The 22997-nt window shown below is 48.6% G+C and overlaps 1 protein-coding gene and 2 non-coding genes across 3 annotated transcripts in view; all 3 read left to right on the forward strand.

The window, feature by feature from the left end:
* Nucleotides 1-22997, forward strand: part of LOC123861923 (uncharacterized) — a 110949-nt gene that overhangs the window by 12611 nt on the left and 75341 nt on the right. Inside the window, exons 3-11 of the mRNA XM_064571586.1 lie at nt 934-1017; nt 1119-1268; nt 1715-1887; nt 3458-3615; nt 4781-4877; nt 11985-12051; nt 12819-12890; nt 15728-15799; nt 18881-18981. The gene's annotated coding sequence lies outside the window, so the exon portion shown is untranslated. The remainder of the gene's footprint in view (nt 1-933; nt 1018-1118; nt 1269-1714; nt 1888-3457; nt 3616-4780; nt 4878-11984; nt 12052-12818; nt 12891-15727; nt 15800-18880; nt 18982-22997) is intronic.
* Nucleotides 3714-3790, forward strand: LOC123862776 (small nucleolar RNA SNORD112). Its single transcript, XR_006795444.1, has one exon. It is a non-coding gene; the product is annotated as a small nucleolar RNA SNORD112 (small nucleolar RNA).
* On the forward strand, nt 21847-21918 carry LOC123862736 (small nucleolar RNA SNORD113/SNORD114 family). Its single transcript, XR_006795409.1, has one exon. It is a non-coding gene; the product is annotated as a small nucleolar RNA SNORD113/SNORD114 family (small nucleolar RNA).

Here is a 22997-nt window from a genome sequence, read left to right on the forward strand (position 1 = left end):
CCCATGTAGCACCCAGGCACCCCACGTCCCCCAGAGAGCCACCTCCCCAGGGGGAGGTCAGCATGGGACCTCCACCCCAGTCTTACCTTTGATGCAAGTGTTCAGTGGTTCCGCTCCTGTCCCGCCGTCGGCTGGAGTCTCGCTTCTTCCTACAAAGTGATTGGATACGTTTATTTCTGTAATTAGGAGAGTCCAGGCTTTGGGTCATGGGTGCACATTCCCCTGTCCCCCACGGCACACCCCACACCTTCTTCCCTGTTTCTGTCCCAGGGCTGAGTCACTTTGCCCCCTTTGGGTCCCTCCAGTTGGAGTACTGACTATGTGCCAGACGCTGTTCTAAATCTTTGAATCCTTATGGCAACCATGAAGCCCTTGCTGTTATTGTCCCCATTTTTCAGAAGAGGAATCTGAGGCTCAGGGGCGAACCTCTAATCTTTAGCAGGCCTGACCTCATTCTCCCCCTGGGTCTGATGAAGCCTGTGCCTCCTGCTGGCCTCGGGGACGGTGTGTGACCCACCAAGGTCTGCAGTGGCGCTCCCGTTCAGCTCTCCCCACGGACTCCGGAGCTTTCGGGAAGACCCCAGTTCTTGCCAGTCCCCCATTTCGCTCTCAGCAAGAGCAAGATTCTGTGTGAGTCTGGGGTCTGGGCCCCTTGCTTGACCCCGAGTAAATCTTTTAGCTCCCTGAGCTTCAACTTCACAGGCAATTCTAAGTAGCATCTTCCCAGGCTGGTGGTCCTTCCCTCACCCGGGGCCCCGTCCAGAGGGACCCCCGTGATGTTTTGTCCTACCCCCTGGTGTCCGTGTGCACGTGCTACTCCTTGGTCCCACCCTCTGTTGGCACACAGTAGGGCTGCGGGCAGCAGGTGAGCCCTGAGAGGTGGGTTCTCAGAGGTGGATAGAACTCTGAGCGGTTTCCTTTCTCCCCTCCCAGGTGGCTGGAGGTGAGACTGTGCTTCCCGCCCCACCCCCCACCCCCAGAAGGGAGCAGGTGCCTGGCCCAGGATCGAATCGAAAGGTCTGCGACTTGAATTTATTTTTTATGAGTTGTAAATTTGGACAATTTCTAAGTGTGTAGCCCCCTCAGGATGGAACTAACCTGCCCTCTTTATTTTGCAGCTGAGGCTCACTGCCCCCTGGATGGGCAGTGAGTCGTGGGTTCCAGAGGCCAGCGTGGGGACCCAGCCCCCGCCCCCCCGGCCCGGGATGGCACCCCTACCCAGAGGGGGGTGGATGCGGCCCTCCTAGGCTGACCTCACAGCAGACCAGGTGTGTACGCCCTGTCTTTACGCCACACAGGTTCTGGGGAGGTAGAGACCTTACACTGCATTAATATGGTAATATTATTAAAAATCCAGAATAATGCTGTTATTCTGTTATATGTAATCAAGGGAGGTGTTTAAGTCTCTGATCATGTACACAGGGGTACAACAAGTGGGACCTCTCTGGTGGGGGCTCAAAGGGGGCCCAAGGGGCCTGCTGGAGGGGGGGCAGAGAACACAGACTCCCCTGGGTGACTTTTGGTCAGATGACGGCCAGTCCCCCTCCCCTTCTGTAGGATGGAGACCGTCCTCTTTAGGCGTTGCCTTGATGCCTTAAATGAAATAAAATAGAAAATGCCTGGCACACAGTAGGTATTCAACACAGATAAAAACAATTCTTATTTGAGGCGGATCTGTCCCCTCCCTGTTTGAAAGCCCTTCTCATTTTTCTAGAACCCAGAGGGAGGACGAGGGGAGCAGAGACAGTCGGGGGTCAGTGTTGGGATCCAGAGAGCCTTTCCTTGAGTCAACTATATAACTTGGACTGGCGTTGCCTGGATTTATGAGGCCTTCCGTAGGAGCGAACGTCTTCATGTTGAATTACCCTGGCCCGGAGGTGGATGCAGGTGATGTCAGCCCGGATACTGCATTTTATTTTTCTTTATCCTACCATATTTCATATCTGAAAAACTATGACAAATACTTTAAAGTATTCACCAGGACCAAACCCAGGCCAAATAATAAACAGCAGAGCCTCGTGTGCGGGAAAGGCGATTAAGAGCTGGTCACCCTCGCAGAGGGCTGGTTAACCTGTGCTCACATTTCTTCCGCACAAAGTCATGGTCAGAAATAGATCCCTGCCTGGCAGAGGGGAGGAAAGTTCCAGAAGGTCCCCGTCTGTGCTATCGAGAGGAGTTGGTTGATCTGTGCAGATGGCGGCCGGGGTGAAACCGGACGAGGGCTCACACTGATTTGGGTTGAACGTTGGCTTAGTTTGGTATTCTGGGGGTCTCAGAGCTTCAGCGTCTCCATCTTTAGATGAGACTGAGATGGTTTTGCTGTGCGTTTAGCCCCGTGCCTGCTCAGGGATTCTGACAGCCTAGACAGCTGGGAGGGGGCCTGGGGAGTTGAGTCTGAAGCTCAGTGAGCAAGCAGGAGTTGAGGTGTCTTGGGGAGAGGGACACAGGGGGGCAAGCAAAGACCTGTGGGGTTGCTCCCCTTTGTCCTGGAACTGACAGGTCAGAAATACCCATGCCCTTGATCCACAATCCCTCTTGATGAGACATGGGGGTGGGAAGATGGCAGCTGTGGGTTCCGCACAGAAAGCTGCTGTCCGGGGATGCGGCGAGGCCCCGGCTGTTGGCCAGCCAGCCGCGCGCCTGTTGACTATGCATAGGAACTGCGGGGCCACTGCTCCCGGAGGCTGGCACGTCCCCTTCTCTGGGCCCAGGTCCTGTGACATTCTCCCGGAGTTCTCATTCCAGCTAGCTAATCCCCGAGAACACGGGCCAGGACATTCGCTTTTGGGGCTTCTTAAAGACCGAAAAGGGTGCATTGCAGACACCCCCGCCGGGGGCTCTGGAGGGATTTGGGGCCTGGGGGCGGTGACATTGCAGCCAGCAGGCCCGCACCTGCTGGCCTCCTGTCACTGACACGCCGCTGGGAGGCCCGTGGGGGCTCCGGCTTTAGAACATATAAAATTAAAAGAGGAATGATCTTTGGGATAAAATAAATCCCCCGTGTCTGCAGAACTTGTTTTGGGGATGTGTGCCCCACTCTGGGCCATCAGCCAAAATGCTCTTCCTTTTGTTTTTGTAAAAAAGGAAAACAAACCCCCCCACCCACCCCACAAACAAACAAATGAGAAAAACCAAAAAAAAGAAAAAAAAAAAGAGCCCCACACAAAGTGTTTATTTTAATTATGCAAGGAATGCGCTGATAATTAATACACTCATTACTAAAAATCAAACACTGCAGATAAAAGCTAAAGCCATCTGCAACCCCTCCCTCACTCCCAGCTCCCCCCACCCCCAGCATATTCACTGCTGTTACCAGTTTCAGGTGTGCGGTTCCAGATATTTCTCTGTGCATTTATGTATGTATATAAATAGACCTCTAAAATATATGATTTTGTTTATTTTTTACATAAGCTACATCACAGTGTACATTTTCTTCTGCTTATTTTTCTTCCCTCAGGAATCTGCCTGGAGATAATCAAGATCGACACCGTGCCTTATAACACACCTTAGTACCCTGTAATCTGAGCACACTGGGGCTGATTTAACCCCCTCACCGCTGTCGCGAGAGCCCCAGGTCCTTACCCCGTGGGGACGGACACGGAGCGTGGGGCAGGTGTAAGTAATTTCTCAGGAGCGGGCTCACAAGTGTTTATGACATTATCACAAATGAATATATGGATGCATCAATTAGCAAAATAAAAGAGGGACATGCCTGGACCAATGATGACAAAGTGTTTATGAACAAAGGATCATGATTAATCCAGTTCTGCGCAAAATACTGAGGTCCATTAAAAGACAATAAATCTCGGCTGCTTCATTCTTTTTAAGAGCTGTTTAATATTCCGGGGTATGTATGCACCCTTGTTGATTAGACCCTCTTCTATTGTTGAAAATCCCAGCTGTAAGTGTGCTGGGGCTGGGGGGGCGGTGGTTGGAGAATGGGTCCAGATAGGAGCTCTGGTCAAAGTCCTGGTTATCTGGGCGGGGTGGAGGGGGGTCACAGGTTCATGGCTGCTTATTATATTATTTAAGAAAATAAATAAAAATAAATACATAAGATAAAAGTGGACCTCGCCCAGATAAATGAGCATGTCACGAACTGAGGTTTTAATTCCTACGATTTTGTTCCACCGATGCCTGCTAAAAAGGACCTAAGCCGTTCCGTGTTGTGTTGTTGCTAATGGTCCCGCAACGAGCATTTTTATAGCTTAATCTGTAAGCATGTCCCTGGCTGTTCCTTTATCCCAGCTTCTTGGAGGTGGGGTAGCTGGGTTAAATGGTTTGCAAAGTTTATTTTCATTGATCTTTCTAAAATGCCATTTTGACCTTGTCACTGTCTTGCTTTAAATCCTCCTCCTGACTTCCTGGAGCTTCTGGGATGAGGTCCAAGAGCCTTAGCCTGGCACGTAGGACCCTTCAGGGTCTGGCTGGAAGCTTCCCAGACTCATTCCCGTTCCCCCCAACCCCACCGACCCCTTGACCTCTCTAGGCGCCCCGCGAGCTACCTGCTCCTGTCAGTGTGGGCCCTGCCTTTTTACACTTGGGGGCTTCGGCCTGCCTTCCCAACCAGCTTCTCCTGAGCCTTTTAGACCAGGCTTTGAAATGTACATCACGCTGAACTCCCCCCAACACCTCGTTTAAAAGTCCAACAAAGCACAGTCCCCATAAGTGCAATGCCTCATTGACATGTTTTCCTAGTTCGGGAGAATGTTTTCCATTTTTCTAGAATTCAGGAAACCAGCCACATGTTAATCACCCCCTTTCCTTTGTCCCTTTCTAGTGCCTTGGGCTCCTGGGTCGCCTGGATCTGCCTTCCCCTCAATGAAAAGGCCTCCTATTCTGCTCCTGAGGACTGAACCGTCTGCCCTGCGCACTGGGTGAGTGCTCAGAATGCGTCAGACCACAAACACACGCCTGGAGTGGGGGGCCTTCCCCCACGGCCCCAACAGCTCTGCCACTTCTGGGGCGCAGCACCAGGTTCCCTCCACGCCTGCTGGCAGGACCTCAGAATCCATGAGTAGGGGGTGGTAGCATCTCAGGGTCAAGCGTGCTGGTGATGGGTTTGGGGGGCATAATTACGGCTTGGAAATGGTTGATTGCATCTTTTATGGCCTTCTCCTTGCCAGAGGGAAATGGGCCTGGTCCCAGAACATAAGAAGGAGGTAAGTCTTAGCATGTGACAGCAGAGCCACCAGCTGTGGTGATGGCAGGGGCTCTGGGGAGGGGACAGGCTGACGGTGGATGCTACCTTTGGGACAGTGTCATGTTCTAGAAGGAGCACAGGCTGCGGGGCAGAGGGACAACGATGCCAGGTCCACAGTCACCCTGGGGGCAGAGGGCCTCACCTGCTTGTGGGAGGGACAGAAGTCACCTGACCTGCTCAAGGTTTTGGTCTTTTTTTTTTCCCCTCCAGGGTGGGGGGGTGGGGGGCACCCCGAGAGGTTGGCCATCTTGAGAGCACAAACCTGGCTCCAGAGCGGACATGAAGTATACGACTTTGGCAAGCCAGGCCCTGAGAATTCCTGTGCCTCAGTTTCCTGATCAGAAAAGCATCTGCACACACCGAGTAGTGATAGGGAGAGTGAGACAAGAGCACAAATAAATCACCCCACACAGTAGCCAGCGGAAAACAGGAGCCTTCAGGGAGACCCACAGAGGAAACAAAAAGCCCGAGAGTGTGAGCAGGAACGAAGACCCCCTCTCCCCTCGCCCCAGTGCAGACGCCCCCAAGGGAGACCCTGGCCTTTCTGTCAGCGCCCTGGCAGGGAAGGGGGCTGCCCCCGCCGGGTTTAATTGGGTTCTCCTGAAAAGTTTGGCAATAGTTTATTTTATTTTTTTATAAATATATATAAAATGTCAGACTGCTCTTCAGGCAGATTTTTTAGGCGTGTATTTTATGGACTTTGGCAGGGTCGGCTCGGAAGGAACGGTAGTACAGTCTCCAGGGGTTAATAATTCCTGGAAAAACTTCTGGCTAAACCTGACTTCTCCTGAATTTCACAGAAAATGCTCCCTGGGCCGGGCCCAGCCTGAAGGAGGTTTTTGTGAGCCGAGGCAGCCTTACCTAGTGCAGGCATGGCTTGGCTGTTGCCTTTTATACAAAAGTGAACTTCCCCGCTGCCGCGGGGCACAAAGACTCCTCTCTCCGCAAGGTTGGGTTTATTTACTCTGGAGCGGCTCGCCCTGGGGCTGGTTTTCTGCCTCTGTGTGTGGAGCTGCCCGCGCCCCTACCTTGTGGCCCCCGCGCTTCATGCCCAAACCCCACTCCCCACTTCCTCACTCAGGGACGGGGGGCGCGGGGGGTGGCAGGGGCCAGGGAGCTGGGCTCTGTTTGTGTCTGGAGCAGAGGAAGTATCCTGGGGAGGGGGATAGTGCCTCCTCCTCAGCAGGAGTCCCCTCCCCAGCCAGCCTGCCCATCAGGGGCTAAAGGGTTTGCTGCCCTGTGGCCTTTGGCTGGTTAGGGATTTTGGGTAGGTGACTTTTCAAATCCACACTAGCGCTGACCTGAGCTCTTTCCTGCACCACCAGCTACCCCTGACCAGAAACCTCTCTTTGCAAAATTTCTTATGTGCGTGGCTTCTGTTCCGCAACCCCCCCATGGCCCCCCCCCATAACGCTGCAGAGGCAGGAAGGCATATGCAAATACCACTTTACCAAACATTTGCAAATCGACACTTTCAAAGCAATCCTTTAATAGATTAAAAAAGAGCAGTGACTTAATAACAACAGAATCCCCAGGCTCCTAAAAGCAGTTTCTCCAAGGTCTCCCAGCAGCTCCCAAGCGGGGCAGCGGGGGCAGTCTGTCTGTCTGTCTGTCTGTCTGTCTGTGGGGAGCCAGCCTGCACTCTCCACCTGCAACACGATGCTGCCCCCCCACGGCGGGTCAGAGCAGCTGTCGGGACCCCGACAGTGCCCTGGCGGAATGGACTGTCAGGAGCAGGACAATTAGGCTTGCAGTGACAAGGGGCTCCATCCCCAGGTCCCCAGGTGCTTCTGCCCTCCCTGAATCTTACAATCCTACTGCCCCATGAAAGTGCGTCACTGCCTCGAGAGGGTGAGCTAGGGCAGCCTGGTCATTTCACAGACAAGGAAACTCGGGCTGGCCCCTCAGCCAGCCTGTCTCTCTCTCTCTCTCTCTCTCTCTCTCTCTCTCTCACACACACACACACACACACACACACACACACACACACACACACGTGTGCGCGCACTCCCTGAGCGCCTGCACTGGGAACAAAGACAAGAAAACTCCTTTAGAAACTGCAGAACAGAGCCTCGTCTAGCGGGGGTCCCCTGATAAAGGCCCCGTCCACCCAGAGTTCCTGGGAACTGAGCCCCCATGAATGGGCCTGGAGATCCAGCGCCCAGTGCGGCGTGGGCCGCATTCATCAACATGCAGGCCCCTGGGCCCCATCGCCGGGTGAGGGGCTTTCACGAGTCCCCAGAGCATCCAAGTCACGGTCCAGCAGCCCGCTGAATCTGTGGCTGTGGCCCAGCCTCCAGCAAAGGGCCCTGCTTTTCCCATGACCGGGCGGCCTCTCAACTCACCAGACCCCCCCACCGACTTCCCCCCCTGTAGGAAGGCTCCCCCCCACCCGCTGCACCAGCCTGTTGCCCCAGAGAGGACCCAGGCCAGCTTTTCTGGGCCTGGGAGCTGGGGCGGGCACTTGGCCACTCCAGGTGGCCCGGCCCTTGAGATGGGGAGTTGGCTGCAGGACAGCCCCCCACCTCCCCCGCGCTGGCCCCGAGCACTCACCCCCATTCTCTGCTCCTCTCCCTCACTGCCTCATTGTGACAGAAGCGCTCCACCAGCCATCTCCGTGCCTTTGCCATATGCAGCTCAGGGCAAGGTACATGGGAAAAGTCTGCGCATCCTTGCTCTGACCCCAGCCTGCCTCCTCCGCAGCCAGCCCCGCTTGGGACTTAGCTCTGTAGGAGCTTCTCAAAGGCCTAGACGTGCGGGCTGCCAGCCCGGGCAGGGAGCCGTGCTGCAGCCTCCCGGCCAAGTACCGGCCTGCCTCTCTCTGCTCGGATGCCTCCTGTAACAGGGAGCTCCCTCTCTCCCTGAGCAGCCCGCTCAGGGCTCGCACACAGAGCTGCTTTGCCGAGCCCTCCCCTGCTTTCTGCATCTGCCTCCGCGGCTCTGCTGCAGCCCCCTCGCCCCCTCTGCCCTGGCTCTTCACAGACAGCAAGCTCACTTCAGTCCTCTCCTTTCCGTGCTGAGGAGTGAGCCCCCCACCCACCAAGGGATCAGATTTGGGGTTCCTGTCACCGTCCCGATCACAGCCGTCTACACCTGTCCCGGGGTGCCTCTGCCCCTGCTCGGTGGGGTCTGGGACTGAGCCCTTTGCCCTGCTGTTCTGCAGAGAGCCCAGGGGAGGGCGCGGATCTCCCCTCCCAGATCCAGCTGCTCAGATCTCTCTGTTAAGCGGCGTCTGAGCCCTCCGTTTTTTATGGCCCCTCTGCTAGTTGCCAGGGAGAACGCTCTCTATGCAACCCCCTGCCTTTTCTGCAGGAGCCGCTGGCTGGCGGCTGGCCGGCCCTGGTCAAGCCTGCAGCAGCGGCAGTGGCGACGGCGGTAGGCGGCTGTGGTGGGGCTGGGGGGCTCCCGAGACAGACAACACCAGACCGGGCTGGACTCCCCGCTTCCTAGCTGTGAGACCACGCAATTCCCTTTACTTTTCAGAGCCTCTGTTTTTCCCTGTGCAATAGATACGAGAGGGGCTCCCTCCCCGTGAGATGAAATGAGATAAGAGTCGCCTAGCATACATCAGACACTTCATGAATGCTTATGGAGTAGACAGTGGGGCCCAGGGAGGGAGGTGCACATGTAACAAGTGGCGCACAAGAAAGAAGACAGTCTGGCCTTTCGCGACCCTGCCCCGAATACAAACGGGAACCTTGCCTGCCAGAGACCCCTCTGCCGGCTTAATCGTACAAATCAAGTCAGCCAGAGGCAGCCCCTGGCCTGTGAGCTCACAGTAGATGCAGCAGGCGGTAGAAATGCATGCGAGCCCACATCTGCATTTAATACAGCAAGAATTTGCCTTGTATGTAACAGCACACGGGGCCCCGGGGTAAGGCATGAGAAACACTTAGCTCTGCTGCCGCCGCCTGGAAGGGCTGGCTCAGGCAGGAGGTGGGGGGGGTGCATCTGGGAAAGAGAAACCCAGTGGGCTCTGGGCATCCCACAGACTGTGGGATCCGGGCATCCTCCCATGCACTCATTCTGCAAACCACCGCAGTGCACCTACCTTGTCAGGCCCAGACCCGAGTGGGAGGCTGGACCCTGAGCAGTGGCAGTCGGCTTCCTGTCCTGGAAGCTCAGTCTGGTGGGGGAGAGAGACAGGGAGTAAGTCAGTCACTGCACATCAAGTGATCCGGGTGGGGAGCGGGGATGATGGCAGGTGAGATTTATGGAGGCCTGTCTCGGGGCCAAGCCCTGAGCTGGGCTGTCTGCATAGGACTCACCCCAGGAAAAATTCTGAGCACCAGCCTCATAATCCCCATTGGGTTGATAAGGAAACTGAGGCAGGGGATTGTGAAGTCGCATACTCACCGTCTTTCAGCTGCTGTGAGGCCAGGCTGGGATGGAACCCCAGGCCGTCTGAAGCTCCCCACCACACCCTGCTGCTGAAGACTGCTCAGGAAGGCAGAGCCGAGTGCTGGGGGGGCGTGGGTGGGCAGGGGATGGATTGATTAGTTATAAGCACCTCCCAGCGGTGCTTGAGATCCCAGCTCCTCTGTGGCCCAATCCGTTTGAAGGGCAGATTCAAAATTAGGTGGTAGCACCTATGGGCAGAGGCTTATGAAAATGGCATTATTAACCTGACGTGGAGAGGGCCCTGCCCACCTCCAAGCAGATTGCAGATAGAGATGGAGGGGGCTGGGGCTTGTTTATGTGGACAGTGCGTGAGAGAGGATGGAGCACATCGGGGGGGCCCGCCAGGGCTTCTTCATGGGGAGGACTGGCTTTGGAGGGGATGAGGGCTTGATGACTGAGAAAGGGGAACAGGAGATAGTCTTCAGGGCAGCCCCTCACCTCGGGGAGACGCTCTAAGCTGGAACCCGCTCTGGGAGGGAGGGTCTCCGGCCCCTTTTCTGACTGGCACAGGGACTGTGAGCCTCCCTGCTCCTCAGTTTCCCCAAGTGTCACTGTAAGAAAAACCCTTGTCCCCACACCTTCCCTCCTGCTGCCACCGCTGTTAACAGTCTCCAGACACCTGTCTGCGTGTTGGAGCAGTATTCAACAGGAGAGCGCTGGTTCCGGGAGGGAGGGAGCGAGGAGGGCGCGATGTGGAATGGGGGAGGGAGGGAGGAGAACCGGCCCCCGACTCACAGAGGCGGCTGAGCCAGGTCTGCAGCGGGTAGGACTTGGGCCACTTAAGATTTGTGCCAACTCACGGTGCAGTGGAATCAGACAGTCTGAATTCTTCAGACACCAGCCAAGGGTCTGTGGCGCCCCCAAGTGCCACAAGGGGGCCGCCTGGGCCGCATTTCTGAGCCCAGAAAGTGAGGAGGGGGACACCGTCAGTAGGGACCGGTTCTGTTGCTCTTGTAGGGGTGCTTTTAATTGCAGCATCGAGAGGGGGGCCGGGCCCTCTGCCCCGCTGGGGACAGCCGGGAGGGGTGGCAGGCTCTGGCTTGGGGTGGCTGCCGGCTGTGCCCCTCCCTCACTGAGGGCCCTGCTGCAATGCACCAGGCTGCGGGAGGGTCCCGGGGAGCTGTCCTGGGGCTGGCTTTCCAGAATGGGAAGCAAAGGAGGAGGGAGGGGGAGGGAGCTTTTCCAGAGTGGCGAGGTGCCTGGGAAGCCCACCGCACAGAGAGTCCGGCAGCTGTAGAAGGGCCAGGGATCGGGGAGAGGAGGAGGTGGGTGGTTGTGGTCCATGGGGTCTGGGGAAATTGGCTGGACCTGGGGTGGAGTGTTAGTCAGTTTGCCGTGGTGATAAGACTGATGCAGAGGAGGGGGCTGAGTGGGGGGGGGGAGGGTAGGAGGTGGGTGAGGTGGGGGAGAAAGGGGCTGAGAACGCTGAGAGCAGCTTGGTGCACGGTTTTAGGGTAAAAGCACTAATTCTTTTCCTCCCCAAGAGGCAATTAAGAAAATAGCAAAAAATAAAAAAAATAAAAAAGGCATTTGAAAGCTAGACAGCTCAAGCCTTACCAGCCAAGCTGGTCTCAGGAAGGACTCATCAGGTGGGCAGCTCTGCCTTGGAGAAGGGAGGTGCCAGCAGGTCCTTTTGGAACCAGTGAAAAGGTTGCAAGGGCCAGGACATCTTCGGGAGGAGGAAAGGGGCCAGGGAGGGGGCAGGAGGGCCTGGAGGGAACATGGGGGGGTCTGAGGGAGGCAGGAGGGCCTAGGGGTGGCTGGTGGGCATCTCATTCTGCAGCACCCTGTACGTTTGCACTTTCTCCTTAATCCACCCAACTTAGAATGGCTTGCTCCTACCAGCCCTGGCCCTTTTCTTGTACCTTCTCCACTTGGAGGCGTTCATTCCTATGAATCAGCTCCCTAATACCCCCCAACACTTTGTTTGGATGCTGGGCTCCTTTGCTTTTTTCAATGGCTTCCCCTCTCCTACCCCCTCACCTCCTGCACTTTATTTTTACCTGTTGATCTTTAAAACCTGCAATTATGTAAAATTTGAAATAACACAAAAGTAGAGAAAATAATACATCTTTTCAATCACAATTGACACAGTTTCCACATTGCTGCCACCCAGGTGCCACAGCTCTCAGCCCCTCTTGTTCTGTCTGAGCCTTGTACTATCCCCTTGTACTGGAATCAAGCAAATTCCAGACACCATATTGTTTCCTCGGAGCATATTTCAAGGCCTATCTCTAAAAAAGAAGGACTCTTTTCTGTTTTAAAAACATAACCACAATGCCACTTGCACAGTTAAAAAATTAACAGCCTTTCCTTAATGTCATCCAACATCTATTCAGCATTGGAATATCCCCAATTGACTCATAAATTTCTTTTACAGTTGGCTTGTTCAAATCAGTGTCCAAATTCTTTCCTGCACTTTACAAGGGACACTGGGATGACAGCAGGTAAGTACAGATACAGATTCAGGGGTCTGACTATACACCCTCACCTTAAGTGAGTAACCCATCCTCCCTCAGTAAACCTCAGTTTTCTTACTGAAAATGGGGCAACTGCTGAGTCTCTCCCAGGGTCATTTAGAGGCTCAGAGACAGTGCACGGGAAGGCCCCAGCCCTGCTTCTAATACATAATAGACACGCAGCAAACAGGAGGTGCTAGCATATTCTTTTTTTTCTGGAATCATTTAAAGGGGAGTTGGGCTGGGGTAGGCAAAACAGAACTGGCTATCATCCACAAAACAAAAGGCTCCTGGCAGTCCAGGCCCCCTGACTGATTAAGACAGTACATGAACTACATCTGAATGAGGGCGGTCTGCAGTCTGGGGACTGGGACCTCTGGCTGGCTCAGAACCGTGACCCCACAGTGGAACAACAGCCCAGGACCTACCAGGGACCCCGCTGGTTGCCGATCCACTAGATGGCGCACTCTGCTGTGAGTCTAGGAGGGACCACTCCCCCAAACCGCTCTGGCCACCACCCAGCCCCTGGGACCGCATGGGGATGCACACTACTAAAACACTGCAGATAATATCTAAAAAGCATTTCTCAATATGTCATGCAAGATGTACTGGTTTTCTCCCTGTATAAATCCTGGCCCAACTGCAGAAGCAGAGGGAATGAACATTTAATGATAATTTGCTCATTCCATGCATTGGTATGTCCACTCTCTTTAAATCCTCACCCCAGCTATGACTGATTTCCCTTTATTTTACAGATAAGAGGACCCTGAGAAGTTAGTGACTTGTCCAAGATCAGCTAGGAAGCAGGACCCAGGACTGCAATCCAGGTTTGTCTGATTCCTGTGCATAATATGGAGAGGTGGAAGGATGGATATTCAGTCGGCTGGATGGATGGATGCTTGCCTCAGTGAGGCACGAGCAGATGGAGGGATGGTGTGCTGGCTGATGCATGCTGGTGAGATGGGTGAATGAATTCAAGGGCAGAGGGTGGATAGATGGATGAGTGAGAGAGAAGAGTCAGTTTCTCACCAACATCAAAGGCTTACTTGGTCTCTGAAGAGATGTTTCCTGTGAGTGGAGCTTGCTGGAGAAGCTCCTGCCTTTTGTTCTGCCTCTGAGCAAACTGACTGGCTCAGGTGGCTCTGGCGCAACAGGTGGGCTGCCAGCTCACAGGGACCAAGCCCCAGCTGTGGTGCTGGAGCTTCTCAGCAGCAACTCTCAGTCCCAGCAGTTTTCACACTGCACTGAGAAGCAGCAGGCAGCCTCCTTCCCCTGGCTCTCCTGGATGACTAAGCCCTGAGCCCAACCGCATGCTCAGTCCTTTTGTAGCCCCTTGGCATAATTTTATCTTCTTTAAATCATCACAATGACCCTCAGTGATAGCAATTACCACCCTCAATTAAGATACAAGAAAACTGAGGTTTAGGAATGCTAAGTGACTGGCCCCAAATCATGCAAGGAACAGTACGGAATCAGGATTTGAACCCCGGTCTGCTTTTTCCTTCCAAACTCATACCCCCTTCCCATTTCTTTTTCTCTAAGACTGTGTCTGAAAAAAAATTAAACCCTTGGGGTTAACCCATGTTAGACCCACCCTCCTGGTCTATCAGGGAGCTGGACCTCTTATCCCCCAGACTCTAAATTTATTTCTCAAGTAACACCTTCTCTAGTTTGTCCTATTTGTGACTATCACACATATAAGGGTCAACTATACCACTGACATCTTGCAGTATAATTAATCAAGTCAAATTTCTGGTGGTTCCTATGATAACTGAATACTAAGGGAAGCAGATATAAAAAATGACTCAGGAGCCTGAAGGAGTACAAGGCAAGGAGAGAGGGAATCAGACAGAGGGCTGAAGGGCAAATCAGCAAGCCTCCCTGAAGACCTGGCTTTCAGCAGATATGTTTTGATAACCGGCGTATGGGCTAAGTCCTGTTACAAACATCCCAGATGCTCAGGTTTAATTCCCAGGTCTGCTATTTACTAGTTTTGTGAGTATGTAACCTCTGTGCCTCAGTTTCCTCAGTTGTAATATGGGGACACCAACAGCACCTTAGTAATGGGTACTTGAAAATTAAATGAGTCAAACATTTAAAGAGTTTAAAACAATGTTTCTCATATGGTTAGTATTCAATAAATATTCCATTATAGTTAAAATTGTAATTGTCATAACTTTTTATTGAGATGGTATTTAATATCTCTGATTGCTAAGAATCATTATCCACATTTTATAGATAGCTGAACAGGTGCTCAGAGAGGTGTATGAGTTTGCTTTTGGAGAGGGAGTCCATGAAATAAAAACACATATAAATTAAGACGAGAAGATTTTAGCTCTAGTTAGGGAAATGAGAATTATACACACTAAATGGACAGGATCAATCTAATGAAATATTAAGTCTTGGAATAGGAATTTCCTGGGGTATTGAGAATTACAGAGAGGTTGAATGGGAGCTGAAAAGAAGCTGAGTAGATGAAGGGCAAGATGAGCAATTAAGTTGTCTGGTTCAACTTCATGGCTTCTAGAAGCAGTGGGCAAGTTCCCCCAGTATTCTCATATATGTTCTTACCAAATTTCTTTCTCTATTTTTTGTGTGTGTGGTGGGGGGGGGGAGGAGAAAATAATCACTTTATAAATATTTCTTTGTTTGCTCTTTTGAGTATGGCCAGTTGGAACGAAGAATTGTTCCAAGGAGTCTTAGCTCATGTAGGGCATGAGGACTGGGTGACCTCCTCCCATTTCTGGGCAGGGTATTTGCAACTAAAGCCTCGGCAGAGTGTAGCTGCCTGGGGGGAGAGGGGAGTACTGGGTGGGGGAAGTACATTTGGATGCCCTCCTACCCCAGACAGGATATGGGGCCTAGCATCTGTGCTGACTTGCTGGGCTGTGTTTTGCGCATGCTCTGATTTCAGCATGACCTGACACTGGCTCTGTGCAACTATATCCACCGCATCTTCTTTAAGAAAGGCAGTGTATTTACTCACCCAGGGCTATTAGTATATCCTGGAGACGCTCTGTGCTCCTGGGACTGCCTGTGTGGGAGGTCACACAAGCCCTCCCACTCACCCACACACTCGTTCCCACACTCACCTTGGAGGCTGACAGTGGGGTGTCAGAGAGCAAGAACTGCCACAGAAATGAGGCAGTGGGGGTAAGTGGGTAAAACAGACTCTGGAGCTTAGCATCCTCCTGGCTGTGTGACCATGTGTAAGTCACTTCACCTTTCTGAAGCTCAGTTTCCCCGTGTGTAAAATGGGACTAAGAATGTCTGCTCCAGTATCACCTTCTCAGGGAGGCTTTCTCGTGGTTGTTGGCTATTGCTCCCCCTTCTGCTTTATTTTTCTTCAGAGTTCTTATCACTGTGTCCTATCCCGCGTATTGTACGTACTTTCAATATTGTCTGTTCTGTCTCCACCCAAGGGATGTTAGCTCTCAGATTTTGTCTGTTCTGGTCATTGCTGTATCCCAGGACCTAGACCAGTGCCTGGCACAAAATGTGGGCTCAGAACTTTTGGGGGGGGGAAGAAAAACAGAGATACTGTTGAATTGTACGCACCCCAGAGGACTGTCAGTGCATATGCCAAGCAGGCAGCATGGTGCCTGGAGCAGTGTATGCATTCAATCAATATTGGCTAATTATGATTATTATGTCTAATTCGCAGGGCTGCTGTGAGGATCAAACAAGATAATGTATGCTAAAGCATGCTGTGACCACTACGTGCTGGGTGCAGGAGGTACAACATTAATGATCCTCTGATGCTTGGAGGGAACTTGCACTTAAACTTGATGCTTTTCACTTCCACACCACCTGGGAGGGAGGGCAGACTGGTGGATTATTGGCACCTGAGTCTCAGAGCGGGGACGGGCCTTGCCCAGGCCATGCAGTGTAATGAAGGCAAAGGCAGGAGCCTAGGTTCCCAGCCTGGTGGTCTTCCCGTGACTCCCTTAGGAAAGTCCCCAAGCGGATATATGTATGTATATATTACATGATACACACATAGTCATGACGTATGTATCTTTTAAAACTTAGTCTATTTTTAATGTTTCATGTCTCAAGAGTTGTACCGTGGTCAGTGTGCTGGGCACCTACCAGGACAGTCTGGGAGGGTAGGGGGGAAACTGGCTATATTGTCAGTAAGGGTCAGAGTAGAGGCATTTGTAGTTTCTGGGAAACGACTTGATCATCAAGAATCTCCTGGCATAGACTCCCCCGAGGGCAGCCCCATTTCATGAAATGAATTTTAGTATTCTAAAGCGCATCCCTTAGTTGGATTTCTATTTTCCAGGGCACTTGTTTAAGCTTTGATGCCGTGTCCAAAAAAGAACAGATCCCAACAATTTCCTGCCCGAGGCCCATCCTTCCCGAAACCCTCGGCTTGGCCTGAGCATCGAGATAATTCGTTTCTCTGATCAGACTGGGGGCTGTTTGGCCAGCGGGGTGGGCGGGTGGGCCGGGGAGGGGGTGGTGTGCAGGGTGGGAGCTGCTTGAGGAACTGTCGGTAGTTCACTGCACCCTCACGCTGGACCCACGAGGGTGCTGCGGTCCTCAGTCTACAAATCGCACAAGTCGGGGCACAAGACAGAGAGGCCAGGTCACGTCTCTGCAGTTACACAGCTCATGAGTGCCTGCTGGGGTGGAACCTGGTCTGTCTGTCTGTCTAGCACCACAGCTCGGGCGCTGCTGCAGAGGGAAGAAAGATTTGGGTGAGGGCTCAGAGACAGGGTGGGGGTGGGAGACTACCTGCTTGCCTTTGGTGGGAAAATAATGGCTAATTCTGCTTAGGGACTAGTGCTGCGACTATCTTTCAGATGGGGAAACAGGCACATAGAGGTTCGCTAACTTGCCTACTGCTGCCCAGCTCGTCAGGGTTTGAGGCTGGATTTGGAGGCAGGCAGTGTGGTGTTGAGCCCACGTGCTCTAACCATTGGGAGCGGTGTCTTATGGCTGTGAGCACATAGTCAGGCAAAGTGAAGGTGGCACACGGTTCAAGGATCTCCGTTTGAGTCCTTGTACCGTCGTCCCCTGGCGGGTGTGCTCTTCAGTGAGTCACATGGATTCACGCTCCCCCTTGACAGAGCCCTGCAGAGGCACTACAAGCCAGTGGCCCTTGGAAAATATTTGTAAAGAATCCGCACGTGTGATTTTTGTATACATGTAATATATAAATCACATACGTGATTTATATATATATATATATAAAAGGGGAAGGGGAGGGTATTCGGGAAATTTGGGAGCGACCATTGAAGGCAGAGGGCAGCAAGGGGCTAAGAGCAGGGGGAGTGGAGGTGGGGGCCACGCATGGTTGTTGTATAGGCTTTAAGAATCCGTAAACTAAGAGAGGGGTAACCCTGGGACAATGGCCAGAAGTGACCTGAACCAAGGATCGTGATTAATTCTCCACAACCAAGGGCTATAAAGAGATCGGAGTGGTTTGTGGTTATTAATTTTATTATTAAAAAGAATAAAGAGTCAAGAAATAATGTAATAAAGGCCTTGAATACAGTCATTGTGAGAATGTGTTCTGGACAAAAGATTATGATTAATCCAGGTCTGCTAACCTGACATTAACAAACAAAAAAGGTCTAGGCTATTTTCTTCCTTTTCATGGGGCTTTATGTTCCATAAATGGGCACATGGGGGTTTTTCACAGGAGATATAAGATCTTTGTGGGGAAGGCAACTGTAGATGGGTGTAGGCGGGGCTTAATGGGTTTTACTGAATAGTTAAAAATTAATGAATGCATAAATAAAATTAAAGAGGTCCAAGCATGGACCAGTGATGAGGATGTGTTTTTAAACAAGGGTTATGAGCAATCTGCTGTATCCAACTGTAGTTATTAAAAAAACAAAACAAAACAAACAGAAACAAAGCCCAATGAATTCAAGGTGTTGGGATGGTGAGTAGGAAGCGTATCAACAGTTATATAGATGGTCATTGGTCTGGGGCTGGATGGTGGCTTTGAGTGTATTTGCTGTATAGTTAAATATGAATTAGATGAGTAACAAACTGAGGCTTGCTAGGGGGAGGTGGGGCTGTGGGGACAGGGTAATTGGGTGATGGGCATTAAGGACGGCACGTGATGATCATTGGGTGTAATACGCAACTGATAAATTATTGAACACTACATGTGAAACTAATGATGTACTGTATGTTGGCTAATTGAATTTAAATGAAAAATTTTAAAAAATGAATTAGATGAGTAAATAAAATAAACGACAGAATGAAAGAGGGCTGATAATGAAGCACCAAAGATAACGTTTTATGAATTATGGATTAAGATTAATACACTTATGTACAATTGTGGACCATTTAAAACCATAAAACAAAACAAAGCTCTTATCTCTGTGGATAAGAAGCATTGGAATAGAAGTACTAATATAAGTGCTGATTGATATTTTTGTTCTGCGTTAGTGCTGACCTTATGTGTTTATTATATTTAAAAAAATAAGTAAAAACAGTAAAAGGGACATGTAGGAAACAATGATGTGATTATACCTGGAATCAAAGATTGTTATTACCTCAACTCTGCATACCTGAGTCCATTAGGAAGAAGATCTGGGCTGGTTCCTTTGTGGGTAAGAAGCATAGAGACAGATGTTAAAATGGCTATTATTCTTGTTTTTGATTAGGTCATGCATGTTTATTATAATAAGATTATTAAGTGAAAAAATATGTACAATGAGAACTACACTTAGGCCAATGGTGAGAGTGTGTCATGAACCAAATTGTGATTCATCTTGAGCTGCTCATCCAACAGCCATTAAAGAATACCTGGTTGTTTCATCCTTTTTAATATGTGCCTTGTGTTCCACAGAATGGAGGCCCCAGGGTGGGTCTAATGACACTCTTGTTGATGAAGATCTTGGCTGTGAACTCTGTGGAAAATGAGCCATGGACCAACCAACGTGAGTGATGGTTAGTGTTACTGTTCTAAGGTTGGCTGGTTGGCTGATGGGTGTGTGTGTGTGTATGCATTATTAAACATGAACAGGCACAAATAAAATCAAAGATGGTCAAGCATAGACCAATGAGGAGACTGCGTCATGAACCAAGGTGATGAATCTCATCTGGCATAACTGTCACCAAGTTAAAAAATAATATAACTAGGTTGCTTTCTGTGTAGGAGATGAGCAAATAAAAACAATTACATTCATATATATTAATTGTATACATGTATATAACATGTATATAACATGTATATCTCTTTATATAGATATAATTGTTACTTTTTCTTACTCTTGGGTTGGGTGGTGAGTTCCTGTTTATTGATTTATTAAAAATAAATGAATGTGTACATAAAATAAAAAAAGATTAAGCATGGACTAATGAAGACAAGATTTATGATTTATGATTATATAATCCTGCAAATTTGAAGGGCATTAAAAAAATCTAAGCTATTTTATTTTAAAAGCATTTTACTATTAATTTATACACTATGGTTTATATAGGCACTTCTGCATTGATAAATTTGGGTGTTAACTTGGCAAAAGTGATGCTCAGAGAGACAGATAATGGTACTTTTCTGTTTGTTGGGTAAGATTCATAGGTATTCTTTTACAATTTTTTGAAAGGAATAGATAAAATTAAAAAGGGCCAAGTGTAGACCAGTGAGAGTAATGATTCATAAACTAAGGCTCATTATTTTAATTCTACACAAGTGAAAGCCATTGAAAATGATCCAGGGTGTTCAGTTTTTAAACAGTTGCCTTCTGTTGCACAAAATGGACACACCATAGTTCATTTAATTGTGCAATATTTATGAGGATGTTGAATCTTATTTGGACGGATAAGGTACGTAAAGAAAATGTAAGTAATAGTTGATGTTCTTAAATCTTTGCTGGGAAGTTGTTCAAGGGTGTTCATAACTAAGTAAATACATGAGTGAACAAATTAAGGAATAAAACAAGAGATGGCAAACATGACCCTATGATGATAATATCTCATGGCCCCAGGATTAAGATTATTCTAATTCTGTACATCTAAGTTCCATTTAAAAAAATGTATTGGTTAAGGAGTAGTCAATACTGTTGTTTTTGCATGATGGTGTGTTGGATGTTGATTTTAGTACTAAAAACAAATAAATAATTACATAAATGCATAAAATACAGGAAAGGCCAAAACATGGACTGGTGATGAGAAGGGCCCAATGATTACAGTTAATTCAGTTCTGTGCTTTTGACCTCTATCAAAATAATCTAGTCTGTTTCATTCCTTTTACCAGCTACTTTGAATTATTTCACCGTGTATATATACATAGTTTATTTAAACAATTCTCCATGGATAAAGATCTAAGATGCTAATGCTAAGCAAGGAGCACAAAGGGAGAAGAAAGATAATGTCAGTGTTCTTCCTGTAAGAGATTGAATTTATGGGTGCTCATTAAAACTTCTTTAGAAATGACCAAATCAAACAAGAAAGAATCAGCATGGACCAGTGATCAAGAACTATAATTAATCCTATTTAGCTTCGTTAGAAAAAGTTCTAGACTACTCCGTAAAGATAAGGAGTATTCATTAGTGTTGCCCAGTAGGGTTTTCTGCAGTGATGGATGTGTTTTATAAAATTTGTTCTGTCCAATATGGTAGCCACTAGCTACATATGACTCTTGAGCACATGAAATGTGGCTAGTGTGTATGAGGAACTGAATTTTTAATTGATTTTTATTAAATTTTAAATTTAAATAGTCATATGTGACTAATGGCTCCTCTCTTAGTCAGTTGTGTTGGGTAGTTGGGTAATGGGAGTTTTTTGAATATTAAATATGAATAAATAATTATATAAATCAATAGTACACAAATTAATAACAGAGGATTAGTTATAGGCTAGAGATGAGAGTGTCTCATGAAACAAAGATTATAATTAATTCAGTTCTGTACAACTGAGATTCACGGGCAAAAACGTCTTAGATTCATGGAGGAAAGACATAGGCTTATTAATTTATTTTATCAATTGTTTATATTACCTTGTCTGGGTGTTCCACAGTTTATGTGAACATTTCTCTAACATTGAAGATCTTTGTATCTTGGTGGGAGAAGATAAAAAATGTACTGTCCAAGTCATAGGTGGAGGGCTGAATAGTGGTTTTGTCAATATTCATTACATTATTATATTATTTACTTTAAAAATGAAAAATAAATAATAGTCCCTGCATGGTACAAGAATAATAATGTAACATGGACTGAAGTTTGTAATTCATATGTCACCACAACTGCAGTCCATAAAACTTTATCCTAATGGAGGGGAGGAAGCATCCCTTTCATTAGGCCCTATTAAGCGAGGTCTTTTTTAAAAAAAAGGTGAGAGAGGACTCTTCATTCATTTTACATTTGTTTAATATTTCATTTTATGTTCCATCACTCTCAATTTACACATTCCACCATTGATAAAGATTTGGGTGTCTAACAGGTTGATAGAGAAACACAAGTAAAGATTGTTGGTGGAAGGTTGGTGAGGTAAAATGAGATGTTCCTGGATTGTCTTCGTTATGTATTTGAAATTTGACCAAATTAAAGAAAGACTAAAATAAGAGGGCCACGCATGTTTATGATGGGCGTGGGTTTGCATGAAGAATGATGGATCCATATGCGCAACAGTGAGTACATTGTAGAAAGAGATCTAGTGTATTAGTTCTGGGAGAAATTAAACAAAAGACAGAAGTTAGTGATATTCTTTTACCTTTCTCTTGCTTTGTTGTGATTCATGAATATGATCAAATAATTTTTAGTCAATGAATGAATGAACGAACAAATGTATAAGTGGATAAATAAACAGTCCCAAGCCTAGACCAATGATGAGTACCCTGGGGTGTCTGAACCGAGGATTTTGATTAAACCCTGTAACTCTGAGGTCCATCATAAAAACAAACCTCATTTCTTGTCTTGGCGGGACATGAATTGTCGCAGAAGTTAGGAATACAGGCATCTTGCTTGTGGCTTTGGTACATCTTTGGTATGGGTCCTTTTATTAGTGAATCCCTGTGTGAGTACATAAAGAAACATATCCATGAATAATGACAATGAGGGCTAGGTATTTGCCAGTTATGAGAGTATCTAATGAGAAATAAATTATTATTAAAACATTTCTGAGGAGCTGAGTTCCAGGAAGTGAAGAGTTCAAGGCTTTTACCATATTTTATCAGAAACACATAGGCAGATGTCTATAAGCATCAGTGTTGCTTCTGGGTTGGTGGTGGTTAATTTTATTAAGAATTTTATTAAGAAAAGGGGGAAAAAAGGGAAGCATAAGAAATACTGATTACAGAATACTTAATTAAGGAAGCATGGGCCAGTGTTAATGTGTTATGTGAGAGGAGTTATGATTAGATCAGTTATTCTCAATCAGTATCATTTTTGAAAAACACATCTGTTTTTCTGTGGGTATTTGAGTTTATGGGAAAATATTAGTATTATTTAGGTATGTCTAGGTATATAGTTTCACAAATTTTGATGATATTATTATAAGTGAATGAAGGAAGAGATTATTTTTTATTTTTATTTATTTATTTATTTATTTATTTATTTATTTATTTATTTATTTATTTGATAGAGAGATAGCGAGAGCAGGAACACAAGCAGGGGGAGTGGGAGAGGGAGAAGCAGGCTTCCCGCCGAGCAGGGAGTCAGATGCAGGGCTGGATCCGGGATCCCAGGATCCCAGGATCCCAGGACCATGACCTGAGCCGAAGGCAGATGCTTAACGACTGAGCCACCAAGTGCCCCAGGAAGAGATTATTTAAAAAAGGGCATTTATTGGGTGCCTGGGTGGCTCAGTCGGTTAAGCAACTGCCTTCGGCTCAGGTCATGATCCTGGAGTCCCGGGATCGAGTCCCGCATCAGGCTCCCTGCTCAGCGGGGAGTCTGCTTCTCCCTCTGACCCTCCTCCCTCTCGTGCTGTCTCTCATTCTCTCTCTCGCAAATAAATAAATAAAATCT

Source organism: Mirounga angustirostris, unplaced genomic scaffold (assembly GCF_029215605.1).
Source record: "Mirounga angustirostris isolate CCGP_5_RB_7025 unplaced genomic scaffold, mMirAng1.0.hap1 SCAF_9, whole genome shotgun sequence".
In the NCBI taxonomy this organism is placed as follows: domain Eukaryota; kingdom Metazoa; phylum Chordata; class Mammalia; order Carnivora; family Phocidae; genus Mirounga; species Mirounga angustirostris.